The 14686-nt window shown below is 33.5% G+C and overlaps 1 protein-coding gene and 1 long non-coding RNA gene across 4 annotated transcripts in view; one reads left to right on the top strand and one right to left on the bottom strand.

Annotated features, from left to right (window-relative positions):
• MIB1 (MIB E3 ubiquitin protein ligase 1) overlaps positions 1-14686 on the bottom strand; it is a 144421-nt gene that overhangs the window by 43724 nt on the left and 86011 nt on the right. The window lies entirely within an intron of this gene.
• On the top strand, positions 7580-13688 carry LOC109388839 (uncharacterized). Its single transcript, XR_002125264.1, has 3 exons — positions 7580-7887; positions 8388-8561; positions 9794-13688. It is a non-coding gene; the product is annotated as an uncharacterized LOC109388839 (long non-coding RNA).

Below are 14686 nucleotides of genomic sequence, written 5' to 3'. Positions count from 1 at the left end.
CCATGTGGGAATCAAACCAGGGACCCTGTTACTCAGAGCATGCGTTCTTAACCAACTGAGCCACTCGGCCGGCCCCTGACTCAAATTCTTAGTGGGGAAAGTACTGGTACATTATACTACTGAAAGTCTGGATTTGACATAATCATGACACTAATGCCATACATTACATATTACCTTATACATCTGACCATGTGAAAAATAGAATTTATAGGTGTTTTATGATTTTTGGAGAGTTTTAAAGATGCCAAGTATGAAATCATCTGAAAAAATGTTTTATTAAAAATAATGTAAACATATTAAAGAAAAATTGATATAACTATGTTGAGAAAAATGATAATAGAAGATGCTCAGTTTTAAATCTTCATTTTCCATGACACAAAATCAGTAAATAATGTCTACAACTGATAAATTAAGAAACTGCATGGTTAAGTTGTAAGTTATTTGGTGGTGGGGGAACAAAGAGATGAAGAGGGATAAAGCAGAAGACAGTTCTCTTTCATTATAAGCTTTGTGGTAGTATCTGACTTAAATATGTATTATGCATAAATATACATTAGTTTGATTATAAAAATGTTTAAGTTAAAACACTGGGTTTACTATATTAAAATCTTTTTCATTTCAACTTTACTCCTTGTATCCAAGATATATAAATGTTACAATACATATTAAATTATAAAGTGTGGTTCATGCTAATTTCATCAAGTTTTTAAAAACTCACATTACTAAATAGAGATATTCCTGAGAAGTTGGTTCTTATAGAACCATGTTTACCACCATTTCCCATTCCAGTTTCAGAAGAACATTCCCATATTACACCACCAATAGCTCAAAGGCAGGTATGGGAAAGAGGAGCGATTCCTCCTCAGAGCATAAGCTGTCTGCTGAGATGCAGCCATCACATGCATATTCTTCTGATCTTGCATTTCATAAGTGAACAAGTGAGGGAAAGCTGAGGTCCCTCAAAAGAAAAGCCAATGGCTCAGAAAATTACTAAGGCATTTAAACACAAACATATTTGAATTCTTGAGAGCCTACTGCCTCTCTGCTCTCCCGTTAATTCGTGTCTTTTTACTTTTTCCTCCCTTAGTACAATATGTATAACTGAACTATCAGAACAAAGGTAATGTAGTAATTCCAGGCTACTGCTGGAAGAAAAAAAGCAATCCTAGTCCCTTCTAGATCACATTCTATAAAATAGATTAAATTCTAATATTAAAATGCAAAATTCACATTTTTAGGAAGCAAGTTTCAGAATCTATTCAGTTAATTAGTCCCATTTACATAAGTGTTGTAAATTATACTATAGAATAACCATATGAAACTACCTTTGTTCCTCTCACAATCCTGAGATTAAGAAATATATAAAAATAAAAATTGAAACAAATTTGGCATTAATTAATCCAAATGCCTCATTTAAAACTGATTAAATAAATTACTAAAATACTAGCAAGGTATTTTAAAGAGAAATGGTAATTTCTGATTTCCCATAAAAAGCGTTATGTTGGCAAATGAGGTGACTACATCAGACAACAGTTAATTAAGTAAATAAAACATAGATAACTGAAGATTTGTAGAAGGCAATATCCAGAAGTCCAATGAAGATAAAAATAAAAATTTTTAAAAGAAAATAATCACTGGGATGGAATCACAATAAAAAAGATGAAAATTATATCTTTTTCTAGAAAATGATGATTGGTTAAAAAAAGTGAAGAAATGGTTTGTATGAAGCCTGGAGAAAGATCGAGAAAAATAATTTGTCAGTGTATCACCAGCATTATCCACAGAAAAAGTTCCCGGACAAGTAACCCCAGTGTTCTAATTTGTTCTCCAGTAGAATGCTATCAGTTTTTAATATGTCATCATATGGAAGTTATCGGAGGCTGATGACACTGTCCATTAAGATCATCCAACCAAGTGTCTTGCTCACCAATCAATTTCTAATTTTAATTTAGCTTTTCGTAGATTTCTTTTTTCCCACAGCAGGGAAAAAAATCTACTCATCAGCTGGTGTACTATAATCCACTTAGCAATAATATTTCATTCTGTAAATAATAACTTTGCATTCTGACTTATACATCAATGTCTTACAAGTTAATTAATAATAGTCATCTCAAATCTACTTCTGGGGCCTATAAAGCTGAGGTCTATACCCTGGCATTGTGAAGCCCCCAACTACAAACTCTTACCCATTACATCTCTGTCTTCATATATCTAACTGCAACAAATGATCATGATTCATTATCTTATACCAAAACTTCCACAGGAATCTCTATAAAATATCATAAGGTTGCTGTAAGAATTAAACGAGATAATGTAGGTAAAGTGTTTTAGTACAGTCTAAAACTCTTCAATATAATCAAGTTATGACCACTCTAAGATTATAGACCTTTAACCTACATAGTTCAAATTCCCCTTTTTTCCTCCCAGTGTTTCTCCTGTGTCTTAAATTCGGTTACTCTCATTACCATTTAACCAGCCACCCAAGTCAGAAACCTGGGAATCATTCTAAAACTTTTCCTCCCTTCTTAGTCCCACATTCAATTTGTCCTATTGATTTTTGCTTTTAAAACTATGACAATTATTTCCCACAGACCCCAGTATTATGTAGATAGGCTTTCACTACTTTTCCTCAAAACATTTATAACAGCCCCCTTCTGAAATCTATCCTCTATACCACTTCCACACAAATCTGGCCATTTCACAATTTTCACAAATTCAAAATTACCAGCATTCAAATAAAAAAGATTTCCTTTAAAATAACTAAATCTTTTTAAGACTGGTCTTGATAAAAATTTTTCTAAAATATACTTTCTTGCCTTAATATACTTTTAAAAGAATATGAGACTAAGTTTAAAATTTTCTTGATAACTCAATTATAGCAAAATCAACTCCTGATTAACTGGTATAAGTTGTGCAGAAACACTGCAGGTAACTTCAAATCAAAATTAATGCAAAAGGGCCGGCCAGGTGGCTTGTTGGTTAAGAGTTGGCTTGGGAGTGTGAGCTCTGAGCAGCAGGGCCACCGGTTCGGATCCCACATGGGCCAGTGACACTGTGCCCTCTACAGCTAAGATGGTGAACAACAGCTCGACCTGGAGCTGGGCTGCCATGAGTCGCCAGTGACGGCATAGGCTGCAGTGGGCTGCCGTAAGCTATCGTGGGTGGCCGGCAGCCAGTGTGAGCGGGCAGCAGCCGACTTGAGCAGCCGTCCAATGGCTGGTGACTGACTGCCTCAGCCGGGAAGAGCGCAATGATCACAATACCCACATGGGCCAGTGAAGTGATGTCCTCCACAACTAGACTGAAGAACAAAAGGACAGCAACTTGTCTGTTCCCCTTCCCCAATTCCCCAATAAAATCTTTAAAAAAAAAAGAAAAATTAATGCAAAAGCCATCTGTCAACTAGCCAGGAGTGGGCACATTAATTCTTGTTGTTGCTGTTTTTAAATAAACTTTTTATTTTAGAACCATTGTAGTGACAGAAAATTGTTAAGACAGTACTACAGAGATGGCCTCATTGTTAACATTTTACATTAGCTATGGTACATTTGCTATAATTAATGAACCAATATTGACTATTATTAACTGAAGTCCATACTGCATTTAGATTTCCTTTCCTTAGTTTTTACTGTTCTTTTTCTGCTCCAGAATACCACACTACATGTAGTTGTCATGTCTCCTTAGATTCCCTTTGGCTGTGACAGTTTCTTATACTTTCCTTGTTTTTTGATGACTTTGACAGTGTTCAGAGTATTAATCAGGTATTTTGTAGCATGTCCTTCAGATGAAATTTCTCTAAGGTTTTCCCCATGACTTACACTGGGGTTTTAAATTTTTGGAGGAAGGTCACAAAGGTATCATTTCATCACATCACATCAATATCAAGGGTGCATAATATCAACGTGACTTATCACTGTCGATGTTCACCTTGATCTAGCATTTGTCAAGTTTCTCCACTGTAAAGTTACTCTCCCCCCCCCCCCTTCTATACTACAGAATACTATACTATACATACACTCTTTGGAAGGAAGTCACTACATGCAATCTACACTTAAGGAGTAGAAAGTTATGCTCCATTTCCTTGAAGGTGGAATATCTACATAAATTATTTGGAATTCTTCTACACTGGAGATTTGGGATACATTAACTTTAACAAAAACCAATAACCCTCTTATCTTAGTTAGAAAGTCACTAACTAATGTTAATTCCTGACCCTCATCTCACCCATCCTTGCAAAAACCAAACAAACAAAAACAAATTAATACAAGGCTTCAACAAAAAAGCCCATCTTTGGGCCCAGCCTGTAAGGTGAGCTAAAGGGAAGTTAAACAGAACAGTCCCTGGTCCCCAACACCCTCACATCGAAAGCAGCTCTGAGCAGCTTGTCTCCTTTCTTTCCATGGGGTAGAATATCATATATTATATCACAATATAATCATGAAGATCCAGTTGCAGGCTGTTCCCTGCAGCACTTTAGTTAATTAAGAGAAGACTGGTGTTATGCTGCAAGCATTGAGGCCCACAGAGTTGTTGGGATAAGAGTGGTACCAGTTCAATAAGTCAATAGTTTTATTAAGCCAATACACTCTCACCTGTGGAGTATAGTACATGAGATATTGAGATATTTTCCCTAATGTTCAAACACTCTTCTTTATTTCTCCATCTGGTTGTTTTCCAAGAGGTTAGGGACATGGATGGTTTAAAGATAAGATCTTACTGCCAGTTAAGCAGGCATTTGTGAATACTGCCAAAGAAGCATTAAGTTCCGGAACAACTAATAGTGGAGCCTAGCATAATCCCTGGCACATGGTAATACTCAAACGTTTGCTGAATGATGAACAAATAAGTTCTAAGAAGTAGAGGGGACAAGCAGCTGTCTGCACTGGTATGTAATAGTCAAATGCCACTGGGTCCATTTTTAGGGTCTACCATGCTCTGCAATCTATCTTCAGAGATAAGCAACATTTCCCCAAGCAAATCATAGTAGCTAAACTGTGGAGACCTTATAGATTAGTATTACTTAATGTAAAAAGACATTAGAATAGCACTGTAGCACATATTACCGTATTTCCCCATGTATAAGGCACACCCTTTTTCAAAAAATTTGGGGTCTAAAAACTGGGTGCGTCTTATACAGTGGTTGTAGTTTTGTTTTGTTTTTTTACTTGCATTTGACAGTGATGAGTTGAATGAATTTTATGATGAATAAAACTTGAGTTCAATAACTTTATGTAATAGATTTTTTTCAAATTTCGGGCCCTCATATTAAGGTGTGTCTTATACATGGGAGCGTCTTATATATGGGGAAATACGGTAGGTGTTCAATAAATTCTTGCTAAGTTAATGAATAATGCCTCAAATAATAGTTAAAGCATGTTAGTCCAAAATCCACAAAGGAGCCTATTAAGAAAGTTGATCAATCCCAAGCAGAAGTCCTTTGGGGCATGCTAAAAGTTGGTTAGCATGTAAAAGTCTGGACATATTTTTTGTTAACACCCCTATCTCAATGGATGCAGACAAGAAGTCTAGGAGGGTTATACTCGTATACCAAAATGCCATCCATGGTAATCACTTTAATAAATGAATATGAATGTTTTTTAAGAACTACAATTGAATAGGCATTACTTAAATGTTTTCTAATTCTGTTTTGGGGTGATTTAATTTTTTCTCACAGACTCTTTTTTGACATATACTATAATTAAAAGGTTCATTAATTTAGCTTAATTTAATTAACTAGGAATTTGGTAATGTAGTAGAATTTAGTTCAAAATGAGAAAGAGAGATAAGCAATGACAATACAAGCTGCAGATGAGTTGTATAGGTTGAGTACTCAACCATTCTTAAACTAAAGACAACTAAAATTATCACTTGAATGACCAGTCAGTCCTTATTTCTCATTCTATGTGGTAAGCAGGGAACCTATTTTACTTATCTTATCCCCTTTGTATGCCTAGCATGAGGAGCTCAAAATTTTATTGAATAGAACGAATGAAGAAACAATCAAATGGATAATCAATCATCTTTCTGAATACACTGAGGCAAGGATATTAGCAGCATACTATATTTTTGGTGTATGCTCCAGTCCCAAAGACTGGTATTTCCCTGATTTCATGATTACAAAGCAAAGCAGCAGCATGGCATAGTGGTGAAGAGCACATTCTGGCACTAGCAAACTGAATGGCTGGTGATTTGAGCAGGTTTTATGCCTCAGTTTCTTCATCTATAAAATGTGAGAAGAAACACAAATCCTATCTCATAGGGTTGTTATGAAAAGTAATAGGAGTTTAGAAGAGTACCTGACATTTAGTACATTATATAAGTGTTTGCTGAGAAAAAAAGAGGGGAAAAAAACCTTTTACTGCTACAAAATGGTTAAATTGCCAAATATCTACAGAAGCATTCTTTATATCACTGTTTTAAAACAGCCATCAAAAATAATTAAACTGCTCTGGTAGTAAAAGCTAGACAAAAACATGTGTGTCCAGGACAAGCTTCCCCTGTAGAATGAGCTTACAAAACTGATAATGGTTTTTCTTGATTCTTAACTGAATCAATACTTAAGAGAATATATTTGAATTAAGAACAAGGTATAGTGGTTTCTCTTGGACATTTTTAGGTTTGTAAGATCTTAAATTTTATCTCCACAGGTTTCCTGGATTTGACGTTACATTTTTTTCTCCTTCGTTAAAAAAATAAATTTCAATGTTAAAATTTACTGTGCGTATGCTATTAAAATTTAGAACAAGAGCATTTTTCCTTTGAGACATACACTATGTGCCAAAGTTATATTAACCAATAGGTTAATGGCTATTTTAGTCTGTGATGAAGTGTGAAAGGATCATGCCTAAATGCTACTTCAAAAAATTAATGAGAAATGGTGATGTAGAAGGGAGAAAAAAAACCACTTAACATCTGAAAATGAAATAGAATTTAATAATAAAATGCATTTTAATAGTTATATATGTATATTGAGCTTCAATATAAAAGTCCACAATTACTCAAAAGCATTCCAGGCCATTTTTCACATAAACGCTGCAAAAAAATTAACTAAAATTGACAATGAATTAAAAGTTTTAAGTAGCATTTCAAACAGGATTTCATTTATATACACTACTCTCTTCTTCCTTAATGATCTCTCACCACCTTCAATATACATGTTCTAATTACCATTCTATGTATTTTCCATTCAAATATTATTCATTACATTTAAAAAGCATGTATAGTAACAACTCGCTCTAAAGATAACACTATAAAATCCCTTCAGGACTTTAGCTATGTAAAATATTATCCATAATATATTTTACCAACAAAAAATTTGGGTTATGAAATATAATTTGGCAGCAGAGATATTCCTCTTATTCCATATGTCTAAAGACTGTCTTGCTTATAGCCAGGATAATATTTTTCGTCTTTCCTTTTTTCTCTGCAGTGCTTCTAAGTATAGTGACAGCCGCATCAGGCTTTCCTAGTCTCAGCGCAAGCTCAGTGAAAATCTGGGAAATGTAAGTGGAAACATGAGAGACCGCTTTATTTGGCAGTGTTTTAAAAAAAAAAAAAAAAAAAGGCAGGACAAATGGCAAAGCAGTGTTTGGACTGCAGGATGAACAATCAATAGGCAGAAAGCAAGATAGAGGCTTCCTCAGCTTTTGGATCGACAATCGACAGCTGAGAGACTATTTTTTGCTATGGTTGACTAAATATGGTCAGGGAAGAGAGAGGCACAAGAGAGCCTGTTTGCCTGGGAGTGCATGTTTCAAATGCTTAGCTGCCTATAAAGCTGTAACAGTTTAGCCTGTGGCCACTGAGGGAAGAATTTAAGTTAACCTCTGTAGTGACCATGTGGAAGTCCTGACCTTGCTTGCAGACTTCACCTCTGGATATGACAAGGTAGCTTCAATACAGATCTACCATTTAATCCTGGAAACTAAAAACCAAAATAATCTCACAGCAAGAAAGACGCAGACTATTTCCTGAGAAGTCAGAAGACCCAATGTATTCTGGTGGGCAAAGGAAAATAGTGTGAATTTTTACAGTTACTTGGGAGGGAGTGAGGAGTGTTTTGTTTTTTGGCTTTTTGTCTCTTTTAGATTATAAAATTAACTTGCTCTGCAACTTTTTTCCCCCTCTTCTGAAGCATTTCATCTGAGAAATAAGCAAGGTTCATTTTCTGGGACGTTGTAGCAACCTTCCTTGGTTACTTAACTTTCTTTACAGCAGATACAAGGTACTCATATCTGTGCAATACTGGTGATATGACATTCCAAATCAAATGGCCAACGCTGCTTCAATTTTACTGTATTTTTTTTTTAAGGGTATGAAAAGGGAGAGAGAAAAGATGGCTGATTTATTTTTGTTTGTTCATTTGTTTTTCAAATTTATCTTAAAAGGTGAAGTTCTGTGTTCACTGTATTTCCCTCTTACTTCACTGGCTCATGAGAAGAAGTGCTGAATCAGTGGATAGAGTGAAGGAACAATCAAGATGAGATGGCTGCTGCTAAAGTGACTCTCTAGGTCATTATCTCTCTTCCTGCTGCAAATGCTGAATGACACTAGACTTACAGGTAACAGAGTACCACAAGGCCTGTACTTTTAAGGATGCTTATGGCTTTATGCATGCTTACCTATTATTGACTCAATATATGTTTTTATTGTTAAATTAAATTCTATCTGGACATAGCCTAATTTCACAGTTCGAGTAGAGAGCTTATGTAGTGTAAAAAGGAATGTTGTTCAAATATCGTGGTAGATTAACTCTTGATCTCAAAAATATACAAATCCATCACTGTCATTTACATGATTAAAGATTTAGTCTTTGTTGTTTCAGATTAAATAACGATTTTGCATCCTTAGCAAATCACACCCTGCTTCCAAAGTATGCTACCTTTTAAAAACTGTTAACTATTTCAAGGTTTAATCAACCAAAAAACTTGGCAGAACACAAAATACTTTTTAATACTTACTCTTAGTTGGCCACAAATATAAATTAGAATGTGCAAGGTGAAATTATAATGCTGCATTGCTGAAACTGCTATAGTACTGGGCCATCTCCTGCTACATTCTGATTTGTTCTCTCTGAGCTGCACTAGCTTTTTCTCACAAGCTGCAGATATTCTACTTTCCCTGCCTTTTTTTTGTCCTTTCCCAAATCTGAAAATTTCTTACAGTTTTCTTTTAAATTAACCGTTTACTACCTCAAAAATTAAAGGCAACTCACCAACTATAATTTCTTTTCACATTTAATGATCAAGCTAAAACCCAAATTCTAACACCTTTCAGTTCTTTTAAGTAAGACTTTGGACACGTTCTCTGCTCTGGTAGTTATCCTTTATATTAAAAAAAAAAATTAAAGGATCAAAAAAACAAAACATCAAAGTTATTGGGTCATCAGGAAAGTCATGATGCATTTTTGCATTGAAAAACATAGAAAAATATGTCATGGCTTTCCCGACGACCCAATAAGTATTTACACATCGACTGGGATTTGTATTTAACCCAAAAAGAAGCACCAAAGTGCAAAATTCAGGTAATTAATTAAGGAAGACAAAGAAACAACAAGTTTTCAAATGATCATAAATCCTTATCTGTGACCTTTAAAAAAAAATAACAAAAAACTCATCATCTTTAAAAATTCAGTCACGCACACTCTAAAAAGACATGGTTTTCCTACTTGTTTTTTTTTATCTTTGGAGTCAATATCAGAAGAAGTACTAATTGAGTAACTGATTAAGTTTTTAGGAAGATACCTAGTTTGTAAAAAGAATCTATACCAAATTTAACTACTATCTACTTGCAGGATCTAGAAGCAAACTACAAAGTAAGAAGAAATTTGCTCTGAAGACTATGAAGAAACACTAGGCTGATCTTACCAATTTCTGAAATACACTCTAAAATTCCACTGATTCTATGAATCTCTGGCAAAAGGAACCAAACCAGGACAAAGTTCAACACATAAATGGTCAGTATTTAGAAGTGTAAGTCCACCAACAAGGAACCGTAAATGGCACTAATGCAATGCTTCAGGTAAATTTTTTATAAAGGTTAGTCTCTGATAGTCTCTGCAAATGATCTACCATTGTTCTATATCAGTAAGCTAAACATTTTACTAACAAATGAGAAAATAAAGCATTTCATGTTTTTACAGCTAAGAGCTTAGTAATACCTACTCAGAGTACATACTTCTTTATGTACCCATATGAACATACAATGCTATGGAATGTAAAGAAGTATGTATTTTTGGTAGGTAATAAACCACCAAGAGGGAACTAAACTGCAGCTAAAAGAAGCCCTTGCTTCTTTCTATGTGAATGACCTTCATATGGTAAATTAACCTAGAATCAGAGAGGTGACTTTTGGAAATAACATCATAAAAATGTACCTACTTCTTATAGATGAAAACTAAATGTCACTAAGATTTATATTTTGTGAAGAAAAAAGCTCTACTGACGTAGATTTTAAATTATCATGAAACTCCTTTTAAATCTTTTACATTTAAAACATACTAAATTTTACATTTTTAAATTAAGTACTCAAATGATTAAAATTTGAATACCAAAAAACAGTACTACTAGCACAAAAGAATAAGAGATACACGACCTACTTTCTGTCTCCACAATTTGATCTTAATTTAAATATATCTCATTAGTAGGGGTGACTGATTTGTTAAGAAAAACAAGTTATAACAAAAGCTGATTTCATTTACATTTTAACAGCTATTCTTCCTAGTTTGATAAATCTATAGTTTAATATTAGAGGAATTTCTGAAGCAAGTTTTGTTGTTTTAGGTTTTCTTTTCTGAAAGCTATAGACATAGTCATAATTTTAACAGACTACCTTTTAAGTAAAATTCTGCTCTCAAAGAAAAGTGGTCCTTGTCCTCAAGTTTATCAGGTCCTTATGCTAAGTTTGTACTTAGAATAAATTAAAACATAAGATTTAGGCACGAAAAATGACAAAATTCTGGGCCACAGCTATAAGTCAACAGAGCACATTGGTAACAGACAGGCAAATATTTAAAAGAAATTAATTTATTATCTATATTATCCTTGAATTTGCTTTATCCAAAGGGGACACACAAAATGAAAACACTATTGTCAAGAAACCAATTTACACTGATAGAACAACCTTCTTTTAATGGTACTATGCAATTACAACTCAATTTTTATAAACATGATAAACATACTATTTACAGTATATTAGAGATATCAAAATACCTTTTGCATTTTATACAATTATAAATAATTAGCTTTTAATAATTTATAAGCAGTACCTATTTTAGCTACTATGATAGACTTAGAAAAAAAGAAATATTAATATTCTAAGCATTTCTTACTAAAAGTATTATTTCAACTTGTATTATTCAAAAGTATTATTTCAAGACATGTAAAAAGTATAATAATATTTAAAAATTTTTGTGTCACAAGTTGAATAGAAATGGCTATAAGATTAGCAACTATAATTAATTTTCTGTTAAGACGAGATAGTTAATTATCAAAAGATGATTTTCATTTTATCAGGTTATAAAAACTGAGAATGACTCTATTAGATATGATAGCACGTAAGTTATTGTATGTTTATTAAAAATTATAAAAATATGATTTTAAAATGCTGTATTTTCAAAGAAAAAAATTAGCTCAAAGCTTAATACTTAAGCAGAGCCCTTCTTTTTGATCTTCCACAAACAGAATGGCAAGACTTCATATTCAAGTTTAACTGTGCATGCCCTAAATATCAAAAACTGAAAATATGTACCTCAAAAGTAAAGTTCCTTCATAAAACTATTCAAAGGGTATTACTATACCCATGTTTTATAATGAACAACTATATTTGTTATTCTGCAGACATGAAAGTTTTTAACAATTAATTTAAAACATCCTAGCTACTAAGAATCTCGTGGTTATAATATTAAGAGTATATAATCCTTAGGAAATAAAATAACAGCATGTTATTCATTTTATAAAGTAAAATTATACACTGATTCTAGTGCTTACAAGTTTAACTTAACATATCTAAGAGTATTTTCAATCACTCTAAAATGTCACATCTATCACTTAGGTCAGCTGTTCATTTTTAACTGAGTACATATTAAACTCTGGGCATCTGCTGACGCTGGTGTAACTCAAACATTTCAACTGTCTCTCTGACAGGGATAACAGATGCTGACATTATCAAATGCTGTACTATTTTTTTTCCATGGCCTCTCCTTGCCCCGATATGGCCAGTATATGAAACTGAACTGCCATCCAATAGCACACTTGAGCAACTGGATCTGCTAAACAACTCCCATATAACTAGTAAAAATAGAAGCCAGTTTTACTGCTATCTTCAGCACTTAAGTCCAGGCAAGTTAACACCTGTTTCACTTCCATTAGAATAAATGATGGAAAAAATTATAGTTACATTAATTTCACCAGCAGCATGATACTTACTAACCAACAGATGCAGAATATACTTAATATGAAAATTATATGAATATTGCCTGAATTAGTATTGACCTTCTCTCCCTTCTCCTGGTTTAATTAAAAATAGTCATTATTTCTTTACTCCTTATATTTCACTGAGATCACTTACCTTACAGGCAAACTGTAATTTCTCAAACTTTTATCTTAAATGAGTATATTTCAGAAAACATCCCTTCCCAATATTGAAATGCCACACTGAAATCACATTATAACAAAAATTTTCTGTACTGAGTTTTAATGGTAGATTTTAATATTCAAATTCATAGACTATAGCTAACCACAAATCAGTATATTATTAAGCTGATAATGAGAAATAACTCGGCAATCTGTAAAGAGAATTCACTCAAGAAAACAGACCCTTAAAAGGGTTAAACTACTAACCTATCATTAGTAACACTGAATAAGCAAATACAAAGAAAAATAAGCTGGCATGCATGGTAGTTCCTTTCAACACAAGTCCAAGCATTACACTGAATACACGTGCGATCTATTTATAAACCAAAGGGCAGAGGTACTTTCATAGGCCTAAGTATAATACTAAAAAAACAGTGGCAGTAGAAAGGTGTGACTAGCAGTGCTCTTCCCTGTTAGCTTATTACTTACTTGGTTTACTGCTTAGAGATAAACAGAAAACAGTACTCCAAAATGAATTAATTTCTATTTGTTCCTTTAAATGTTGTTGGTTTTGAAACAGGTTATGGTCTACATTTAAGAATTAAGTAAAGTTGCTGAAAACAAAGATGTACATTGGTAATTCCTTAATGCATTATTAACATGTTAAAGGGAAAAGATTGGCACTTTTAGAGCAGGAAACAGTAGGAAAAGTACCTTCAAATAGAGAATTTTACATTCGATGACCAAAGTACTGATACGAGAATCACTAACATTTTGTAGAAGGCCCATAACGATAACTTTACAAATAAAAAAGCATTTTAACTGTTTTGAAGCCCAAACTAGCAGCACTACAATGCTTTGCTAGAGCTGGTAAAATGGAACCAAATCGCCTCTTCAATGGATTTGGTCCCCTTCAACCAGCTGTAGCTATGCATTGATTACTACAAGACAGCCAACGTTTTCATTTATGAATCAGTCACATGTCAACTAATTTCAACTTCTTTATATTATTCAGATTGTGCTTTAAATCAAATAACTTGTTACTGTTAATTCCTCTTGTAAGCGCCATAGTGGTTAATGATGTTTATAAAAAGCTTTATGAAAAATGTGTGGATGACTTAAAGATTTCAAATAAAATAATTTTACTTATTTATGGTCTCTTGGCATTAAATTTCTGATCCTTTAGAAAAGAAATGAAATGTAGACTATGCTGCATTATTTTTTAAAAATTTAAAAAACAAAAACAAAAACTGCCTTCAAAGGAAGAAAACACCTGAGAAAGTCACCTAAAACCCACCTGAAACCATAACGGGAATACCACAACCGTGGTTCACATGGACATATTTTTAAATTAAAGAAAAATATAACATTATATAAAATAACTCTGGAAATGTTGGGTCACTGTCTTCTATAGAATTAACATTTAATTTTATAGCCATTTACCTGAATACTGATTAACAGGTAAGGTGAAACACGAGATGATGATACTACAGAGTTATTTTGTGGAGACTTAAATCCTAAGTATCTAATTCGTCCAACCCCAAACCAAAAGTTTTTAATCCTCAAAAAAGAAAGAAAATACTAAGCATTGTTACCTTTCACTCATGTAGCTGTTTCGTCTCTCTATACTTGTTTCCTCAGTTGTCAAATTAAGAACTCTTCTAATAATATCCTATGATTCCTCTCTTTCTGTCCTTTTTGTCCTTAACAAAAGAGTATGCAAAAGCCTCTCTCTCACAATGGAAAGAAAATCAAGGAAGAGGATAATGACAAGTGATCCAATATCCCTCTATAATAGATAATGTAATGTTCTTTCACAGAGACAAACATGTCATCAATCAATGAAGGGTTACTGATGGCAAGTAGTAGTTTAAAAACATAGATATTCACACAATCCTCAAATCTTGACCACTCCTCTATTTCAAAGTGAAGATCATCCCCTAAAACAGCGGTTCTCAACCTGTGGGTTTCGACCCCTTTGGGGGTCGAACGACCCTTTCACAGGGGTCGTCTAAGACCATTGGAAAACAAAAAGATATTTACATGACGATTCATAACAGTAGCAAAATTACAGTTATAGAGTAGCAACGAAAATAATTTTATGGTTGGGGGTC

This window comes from Hipposideros armiger, unplaced genomic scaffold, assembly GCF_001890085.2.
Source record: "Hipposideros armiger isolate ML-2016 unplaced genomic scaffold, ASM189008v1 scaffold_209, whole genome shotgun sequence".
Taxonomy (NCBI): domain Eukaryota; kingdom Metazoa; phylum Chordata; class Mammalia; order Chiroptera; family Hipposideridae; genus Hipposideros; species Hipposideros armiger.
Note: the sequence above shows the minus strand (reverse complement) of the source record. Positions and strands in the feature narration are given on the sequence as shown.